Raw genomic sequence first — 10000 nt, 5'->3', positions numbered from 1 at the left:
GTATTCTCTACAAAGTATAGAAATAAGATATTTTACATCGCCATTGTTAAATTGTATAAAAACATATTTAACGGAAGTCGGATGTGTTTGGCATTCGCAGTCATTTTCTAATAAAAAATAAAAAAAGTTTCTCAGAATATCAGACAGGATATACAAAAGTAACGACATTCGAATGTGGTGTAACGCTTTGGAAAAAGTTAAGTGTTTTTTGTTGTTGGTTTTTAATGAATATTTTAGAAACAAATAACAGGAGCGAAGAATGCATGTTCGTCCGCCTGATAGTAACAACCTGTCCTCGATCCATTCTAGGCACTGCAGTCATAGTTCACTAACTGAATGTGGTAGGTGCGTATGTGCGCTTGCTTGCGTGTGTGCATGGTTGTGTCCGCGTGTATGTGTGTCTGTTTGTGTGAAGGCATCGGAGAAAGAAAGAAGGAAGAAGAAAGAGAGAAAGTGAAAGGGAAGGAGAGAAAGAATGAACGAGAGAGGGAGCGGGGAGAGAAAATGAGTGTGAGTTTGTTGTGCGTGTGTCAATGTGTGTATATAATATATATCTGTGTGTGTACGCGCGCTTGTGTGTGTGTGTGTGTGTGTGTGTGTGTGTGTGTGTGTGTGTGTGTGATTTACTACCGGCGCATCTGGTTGCATGAGGGAGGAAACCCCACATGTTCCATCTAATACTTAAGTGTCCTGAATATTGCAGCGCATAGATCGTGGTGTGTGTGTGTGTGTGTGTGTGTGTGTGGTTATCAATGTGTACGAATGTGTTTGCACGTGCGTGCTTGCCTGCGTGAACTTGATTTACAAGACTGGTAGATAGGAAACAGCACGTTTTACAGCATGGGTGACGAATCCCTGGGAACTCGGATCACAGACCAAGAGTTATGGAAGACTGTTATTCTATTTCCATTTCTGTGCTTACAAGCGTTCACAGGTGATTAAAAAGTACCATCGAAAGATTGCACCAATATTGACTGGGACCTGAACCCGTTTTTTTCCCTCCGTTCCTTTATAACAGTCTTTTTTTTCCGCTGACTCTTTTCCTTTGATTTTTTCACGATTTTATTCTTTCTCTCTCTTTTTCCTTTCTTCCTTTTTATTTGTTCCACTTTCTTTTCTTTTATCCCCTTCTTTTTATCTGTTTTCGTTCGTTCGTTCAAGTATTTGTCCTTATTCTCTTCTTTTTTTTTTAATCTCGGTGTCTGTCTGTTATGTTTATCTCAGTTAAATACATTCAACACCTTTGCCGGTTCATATCTGTTTTGTTATTTTCACCAACAAAAGAAAAGGCCGTCACAGATTTCACTGTCTATCTGTATAAAGCACTTAAGAGGCGAAGCGTACGTGTCGCATAATGAAGAACAAAGTGAATGAGCGACTCTATTGTATATTCCCTTATGGAGGCCTCTGGCCTGTATCAGTGAACAATCTGTGGTGTGTGTGTGTGTGTGTGTGTGTGTGTGTGTGTGTGTGTTTGTCAATCTCTCTGTCTGTCTGTCTCCCCCCTCTCTCTCTTTCTCTTTGAGACAAAAAAGCGAGACAGAGAGAGAGAATTTCTGTTCTCTCTCTCTCTCTCTCTCTCTCTCTCTCTCTTACGTGTGTATGCGGACGTGCTTGCGTGCACACCCGTGTGTATGCTTAAGTGTGTGCGTATGTGCGTGTGCGTGTGTCTGTCTGTGTGTGTGTTTATGTATGATACAAAGACAGCAAGAGTGATAAAGAGAAATACAAGAAAACAGCAGAAAGAAACATAGACAGGAACGTTCTTTTTTCAACAAAATCTGTTGTTGTTTTTTTTGTTTTGTTTTTTTAAAGCAAACTGATAACTCAACCAATATCAATATAAAGCTATTGACTTGACGTTTTAATGTCTTTCTTATCATCACGACTTGACAGAGTGAACGTACATACCGGAACTGTCACGTACTCAGTCTGGCGTGTATGACAATAAATCATCGTAGCACAGGCTTGCCTGACATGCGTTTATTTGTTGACTTCTTCGCCCCTACCCACCCCATTTCCCGACCTCGCCCTCCCGCCCCCTTCAAGAATAAGAAAAAGAAGGAAAAAATGGAACAATATATTTTCATGTTTAAATGCACGACCTTACACTTGCTAAACTCTTCGGTCAAAAAAATTTGTTTTTTTAAAATAATATATATAAAATAAAAATTAACAAAAATAAAGGGTGCGGGGTCACAAAAAGTTAAGGACCTCTTCATAAAAGCATGTATGTTTTCATGAAATGTTAAAAACTCGAGAAATGCTTAAAATTATGCATGCTGCATGAGGTCTTCCACTGGTTCATCACCGAACACACAACTGGCTGTTTCACGCAGATATTCACCATTTACCGCATTAAAAATGCGTTTGAAAATGTTAATGTTTCAGGCAAAACTCACAATGATTCAATGGTTTATAAACGATAGGTGTGATTTTTCTTCTTCTTTTTTAAATGTAAGTGTACGCGCAAAAAAGCATTTCTGGTTATCAGTGATGCTAATTACATTAGCTACATATACCGCTGTTTGCTGAAAATTCTTCATCATTTCATCTTGTCCAAAGGAAGAAAACTGTGCAAGCTCCCAAGTGGTCCTTAAATTTTTGTGAACCCTATAGTTGGAAAAAAAAAACCCAGAAATCCGTTCGCACGGGTTGGATGACTTTTTCCCCCACCCCTTTCCTAAATTTGAAATAAATGATTCAGCTTTGAAAATGGTGAAAAATAATTTCCAACCAAACAGGGGTAGGGGGAGGGCAGAGGGGCAGATGATAGAGGAGGAGGCAGACCGGCAGACAAAGACACACCATGATAGAATTGGCATCTATGTAACTGTGCGATTAATCAAATATGGAAGAGTATTCACTTGCGTGACGCGCGTGCACACACACACACACACACACACACACACACACACACACACACACACACACACACACATGCGCTAACATTCCTATGACCCTCCGCCCTCCTCCACGCGGTCCCCGTCACCTGCCCCTAACCCCCCACACCCCATCGTGCAAGCATATACCTCCACGAACAATTTGTGGAAAGAACCAGGTAAAAGAAAGAAAGAAAAACTGTAAGGAAAGAGAGAGGAGAGCGGGAAAGTACAAAATAAGAAGAAAAAAACACCAAGAAAGAAAGAGAAATTCCCAAGTATAATATTCACGTTGTTTACATACAGATTTCGTTTGAACTTGAGTATCAGGTCCACACGAATGAAAAAGAGTTAATGCATTGAAAAGCCAGGTAAAATATAACCACATAATAAAACTATCTACGTGTGAGGATTGTGGTTAACGATACACTGTGTGAAAAATATCCCAGGCATAGAGATCTCTTTCCTTATTGCGAACGGGTATTAAAGTACACTTAAATCACACAGTTGGCCTGGAGAGTGATCGTTTGAACGAGAGCAGCCTGTTTTTAAGTTAAATGTGTGTGTGTGTGTGTGTGTGTGTGTGTGTGTGTGTGTGTGTGTGTGTGTGTGTGTGAAAGAGAGAGAGGCGGAAGAAAGAGAGTGTGTACATTCCTCTCTATCTCTCCTTTTCCTTCTCTCTCTCTCTCTCTGTCTCTCTCTCTCTCACACACACTTTCTTTCTCTCTTCATATCGGGCTATGGTCTTTGCATTAATAAACCACGGCCATTTGATTCTCTACTTGAAATAATACAGAGAATCCTGTCATGCAAAGAGATTTATCCCATATCAGTAAGCATAAAAACAAACCTAGAACTCTCTCTCCCTTTCTTCAGTCACCTTTCTGTTCATATATTCTTATCGGTGTTGAATGAAAGACTGTTTCAAATAAGAGAATATCAATCAGGGATCTGTCGCTGCTTCTATGGCTGGAATAAGTTTGGAGCTTTTCCAGCGATACTTTTACTGTAACTCTGGCAGTCAGTCTGACCAATCGGAGACCGCGATGCATTGTTAAAAGTCACGCCTCTTCGTGAGTTGAAGAATACCGGGTGATAGGTTATGACGAATGTTTTTGCCCAGCCACCGTCAATGGGCGTTTTGTTCAGATATGTGTATGTGCTCATTTTGGGGGAGGTAGGAGGGGGCGGTTATATGTATGTTCTATCAATAACAAAAAATCAGACTGTTTTGCTGTCGGACTGATTTGTCGCGATCTTTCACACTGTGCAATTGAGAAGTTAGAATCGTCCAACTTTCTCCCTCTCTCCCTTTCTCCCTCCCCCCCCCCCCCTCTCTCTCTCTCTCTCTCTCTCTCACACACACACACACACACAAGCGTGCGCGCGCACATAGGGAAAAATATAAGTATCCAAAGGACCATGATTACTACCCTGCTGTACAAACAGTAAGACATGATCCAAAATACCATTTCTATCACCATCCCCCCCCATTCACCCCCCCCCCCCCCCTCTCTCTCTCTCTTGCTTTCTCTTTCTCTCTCTGAATGGTGCTCTTATTGCCAACTGAACATGCTAGAATCGGAACTTTTTGCTTATGTGTCCTTAGTATAATGAAATACGAAATGAATTTATTCAGCCAAAGTATTATCGAAATCCATCGATGTTTAAATTCTACTTACTTATGTCTAGTACTAATGAATCTGTTTTAGTCAGACTGTCTAGGTTCCTTCACAAAGCAATGAATGTACGGATGCAAGCTACAAATATGTAAACATTCCTCTGTACACAGAACATGCCATCACTCATGTAATGGGCCAGAGGCCTGACATTAAAATATTTTTACTTTGACTTTGACTTCTCTCTCTCTCTCCCTCCCTCCCCCCTCTCTCTCTCTCTCTCTCTCTGTGTACGTATTTGTATCTTTCCCTCCTTTGTTTTCTTTTTCTTTCTCTGTCTACCGTTCTTTCTTTTTCCTCTTCTCTTGTCTTACCTTTTCTTTACATGTGACAACTGTCATGACAAGCGTAAATTTATTCGTTGCATTTTGATTTCCCCAGAGTCTGTGATCACAGACCATTTCGAGGAACAGACCATACATGAATTAACCAGCCAGTGAAATAGCATGATCGGTATCCAATCTGTCACTTGTCATTCTCTGATCGATCCATGAAGCTGAATCAGAGTCTTTTTCTTCTGGGGCTTCAGGCTGACGTATGAAACATAATGGTAGGACCCTGCTGACATGAGAGAGAGAAAAATGAGAAGAATGGACCGATCAGGCAATAACGGCACTGAGTCTCTGTGTCTCTGTGTTTCTTTTTCTGTGTTTCCCTCACTCTCTCCGCTCTCTCTCTTTCTTCATCTGTGTCTGTCTGTCTGCTTAGAGATGAAAGAGAAAGAAGGAAACAGAGACAAAGAGATTATACACACACACGCGCGCGCGCGCAACACACACACACACACACACACACACACACACACACACACACGAGCGCTCGCAAGCGCTCGCACATGCTTAACTTGAATAAAGACGTAAAACTGAAGACTACCACAGAATGAGAGAGACCGACACACAGACACAGACCCAGGAAAAAAACAAATAGACAGACAGACAGACAGAGAATTCCAATCACCACAATCATTTTAAATGAACAGAAGATCTGTCACACTGCTTCGAATCCTGGTCCCTTTCAACAAACTGCATAACAGCCTCATGCATTTTGACAGTCAGCACGAACTGTCAAACCGATCGTCGACACGATAACAGGCCTGGTATTTCAAGCCAAGGCTTGAAAAATGAATTACTCCAACGTGTCAGATTTAAATGAAAGACTGCTATTGACCACGGCTCTATATAATTATGTATCTTCTTCTTCTTCTCCTTCTTCTTCTCTGTGAAGAGTCATTGGGGTGTTGCACAAAAGAACTGTTCACCAGATTCCTCCAGGTTTGTCTGTTGTGTGTCGAATCGTGGGTCTCTGCAAATGGTTTTCGTGGCCATTCTGCAACGTTGTCGGTCCATCGTTTTTTCTGTCTTCCCTCCGTCTGCCTTTTTATGAGTCCCTATCAATATGTGGACAGAATAGCTCCGCACACTCTAAGTCGAAATCGTGTAAGAGTATCACGGAATTTCTTGGTAATAAATGATAGATATCTTTATGTATTTTTAAACGAATAGCGCCAGCCGTAGTTTTCATTTTCTTTAATTTCTGAATGCGAGTCTTGTTGATGACAAGAAATCAAATTGTCTTTAAAAACTGGTAAGAAAATATTTTCGTGCCCAACACATTGGCATAAGAGTACTATTTCAAAAGTGTGTGTGTGTGTGTGTGTGTGTGTGTGTGTGTGTGTGTGTGTGTGTGTGTGAAGTCAAGTCAGGTCAAAATGATCTTTATTGAGGGTAAAGGAATAAACTTACACAGCTTATTTACATCCTGCCCTTTTTTCCACATCCTCTCTCTCTGTGTGTGTGTGTGTGTGTGTGTGTGTGTGTGTGTGTGTTTCTTCTCTCTGTCTCTCTTCCTTCTCCATAACTTCCCACCCCTTCCTTTCCCTCTCTACCCCACACACTTTCCCGAACCACCCTTCATCTGCAGAACTGAAAGAGAATTCAACACACTCAGTAGTACGTACGTTCACCTTTACTCAGAAAGGAAAAAGAAAATATACCAAGAAATGAAAAATCTCAATCCACAACAATGAAAAAAAAGGCAGTTAGTTGGAGAAGAATCAATAAAAGGTGAACCTCAAAGCAATACGAATCCTATAGCAGCAATATTTCAGTACTTGACGGTTTTTCTTCCATTGGTCACCAACCCACAGTACTCCCCCTTCCCCCTTTTCCAACACATCATCATATTCGTGTGTGTTCCGTCGGCGTCTGTGTATGTTCGTGATGTTCGAGTAGAGGTATTGATATTGTGTGGTTGAGTTCTCAATTCCCTCCAAAGCAGAAAGGTGTTCGCAATGTCCCGGTGAATGGTTTCCAGTCAAACTCGTGTCGGTAGAGTCAACTTTCTCGAATAAAAGGGGCATTGTACCGTATTCCATTCCAACCTCGATAATAATGAATGAGAACGTGGGGAAAGTTCATGGTTCGGGATACCCGGTGTACTTTGGTGAACTCTCTTTAGCTCCACGCCACCCCCATCACGCCCACCCCATCACTCCCTCCCCACCCCACCCCACCCACCCTCCTCGCTTTCTCTCTATGTCTGTCACATTATCTGTGCATTATACTATTCGTTTGAATCGAGCGCACGCGCACACAAACACACACAACTGTATGCCCGCATGCAAACGCACACGTAAACAGAGAGTGGCGTGGGAAGAGAGACAGACAGACAGAGAGTGAGAAGGAAATGGATGAGTGTGAAAGAAAGAAGAGAATGGATGAGTGTGAGCGTACAAACACACACACACACCATGGAAAAGATAATTATGTTCCCTCCCCCTCTCACCTTCATCACCTACAAGCGTGATAGTAAAATAAACGAACGCACATTCGTCTGTATACAAAACACAAAATATATTCCACATGAGCAGAGACAGCAGCAAAAATTCTGACACAGTTCACACGGCTGTCAGGTCATTTTCGCAGTAACAATATCCACGATGTGATTTGTACAGACAGCCAAATGCTGAGACTTCCCTATCAATCTGTGGCAGAGTTGAAAGATTAAACGAGATCATTACCATTCAAATGCTATCTCTGCCGTGTCTGATCAGTTCATTGATAGTGTCCGGAACGTGGGGCCGCTGTAATGGAATCTAAATTGCAGGGTCTTACTCTGTGATTTTTCTCATCGCCAAGTGTTCGTTCTTAGTACTTACGGTTTCGGGTAGCTCGTGTGCTGGCTCATACTTACACTGTTTACATGTTTTTATTCTACACAACATGTCATTTCAATGTAGTTGGTTCAATAACATTTGTTGCTATCGTGCTGTTTTGATATGGTTTGCACACGCACGCACATTCACAGACATGCACGCGCATGTTAACACCACCACCTCTCCCCACGCGCACTCCCGGCCCTGACCGCAAGCCAAGCCACCCGAGCCCCACCTCCCGGACATAGTTTGCTCGCGATATTACTTCTTGTTACACACGGCAGAATGTCTTTCAAAAAACAACAAACAAACAAACAAACAGAAGATAAACGTATCTTGACTCATTCATCGGACCTATTCAATTTGCGGGTAAACCATTGCATGTGTTATCGATCCTCCATCAGACTGGAACGAAACGAAAGCCACACTGTAAACAAACACGGGCATGATCAGCAATGCGTGATGAGGTCGTGCATGCTTGTATTTCATACGATACCATACACCTGAGCGGTTAATGTGTCTTCAACACAGCATATCCCGACCTACAAGTCGCTATGCTATTCTGTGTTTTGCAAATTCGCTGATGAGTCAGGAAATGTGTGTGTGTGTGTGTGTGTGTGTGTGTGTGTGTGTGTGTGTGTGTGTGTGTGTGTGTTATCGATCCTCCATCAGACTGTCTCGAATGAAATTAAATCCGCTCGATAAACATGTGTATGATCAGCAATGCGTGCTGAGGTCATGTATGCTTCTGAAATTTCATACAATACAACTGAGCAGTTAATGTGTCTTCAACACAGCGTATCTCGACCTACAATTTGCAGAGTGAGGCAATATTTTATAAATTAAAAACAGCAACAGTTTCAACTCTGGGGAATTATGTCCAAAATTATATGCAAAACGACACCAGCATTATGAAACTCAAGAAATACAATGTTTCCATCCAATCGAGGAAGACATAGGAGCTTATCTTCAATGTAAGATTATGTTTCACAATTATCAGTTTCGTTCATATATTGTAACAATGTGAGTTTCGTGCTTGGTCATTTTGGTTATAAAAGGACAAAATAAGCAAATAATAGCTGACACAAATATACTGTAAACATGAACTTTTAGAAGACATTGTGTGTACATAGTTTACAAAATATTTTCTGGCTCACGTGTGAGAACAAAGCTCATGTCAAAATCAGAAAAAACAAAAAAGAAGAAGACCGTGCAGAGTCTCAACGTTTAGTATCGGTTTATTTATAAGATTTACACTTCTAAAATGTGGAAATCGTAGACTGTGTGTGTGTGAACAGATTTGAAAACTTTGCAAATGTATTCTCCTTTAAATGGTATTTGGAACGTGCCAGACCTCATATTTCTTTTCTGTTATCTTTCTTTCTTTCTTCATGTCCATGCGCCATGCCACTTCGACTCTCGGGTTCAAATGCCTTTCACTCCAAAGCAAACTTCGTGAAAATGTCATGAATTATTTTTAATTCTCTGTCTTCCAGGTCAATGTATCAAAAGTCATATTAGTCATATATCTGTTGGTTTTTCAGGTCGTGGATTCTATCGAAATCCGAGCTGAAACCCACACAGATATGTGATAACGTCATGGCCTTTATCACTTGATGTCTAAAGTAAGCACAAGGTCTCAACTGTGCCCACGGAAGGTCGGTATTTAGCCTGTCATATGTTCGAACAATCGAATATGTGAGTTGTAACCTGGAATGATTGTACAATAAAACAGACTCGCACAAAACAGAAACATACAAAATCAAGGAACCGTGCACGCGACAACACACACACACACACACACACACACACACACACTGAGTCAGAAAGGCAAAGAGACAGACAGACACACATACACACACGCACACGCACACACACACACACACACACACACACACACACACACACACACACACACACACTGAAAGGCAGAAAGACAGAAAAAAGAGGAAAGTCCACAATATAAGCTTGCCAAAATTAACATAATATGATAATTTTTAACACTGCCAGTCCGAAGTTTTAGTCTTTGAAAAAAATTCTTTATCTGCACTTTTGCGCTGTTGTAATAATTCTAGGACGAGATCGATAATTATTTTGACGGATGTAGCATACGTATAGCTCGTATATTCAATAAGCAACCAAGATCACAGGGTCTGGATAAAGATTGGATCTACCATCCTATTAAGTTCTGCAGCGATGCGGAAGCTTCAGTGAATGGAAAAAAAAAACAAAAAAAAAAACAAAAAAAACAAAACAGAATCATATCCACACTTCGTCTGATGTTT

The 10000-nt window shown here is 41.2% G+C and overlaps 1 protein-coding gene across 2 annotated transcripts in view; it reads left to right on the top strand.

Annotated features, from left to right (window-relative positions):
• The window catches only part of LOC143282474 (uncharacterized), a 28347-nt gene that overhangs the window by 3407 nt on the left and 14940 nt on the right, over positions 1 to 10000 (top strand). The window contains exon 2 of one of the 2 annotated variants that reach the window (XM_076588125.1): positions 9260 to 9373. The exons of the other annotated variant lie outside the window; for it this stretch is intronic. The gene's annotated coding sequence lies outside the window, so the exon portion shown is untranslated. The remainder of the gene's footprint in view (positions 1 to 9259; positions 9374 to 10000) is intronic. 2 annotated transcript variants of the gene reach the window in all.

This window comes from Babylonia areolata, chromosome 5, assembly GCF_041734735.1.
Source record: "Babylonia areolata isolate BAREFJ2019XMU chromosome 5, ASM4173473v1, whole genome shotgun sequence".
Lineage (NCBI taxonomy): Eukaryota > Metazoa > Mollusca > Gastropoda > Neogastropoda > Buccinidae > Babylonia > Babylonia areolata.
The sequence above is the reverse complement of the archived record's forward strand: the minus strand, read 5'-3'. Positions and strand labels throughout refer to the sequence as shown.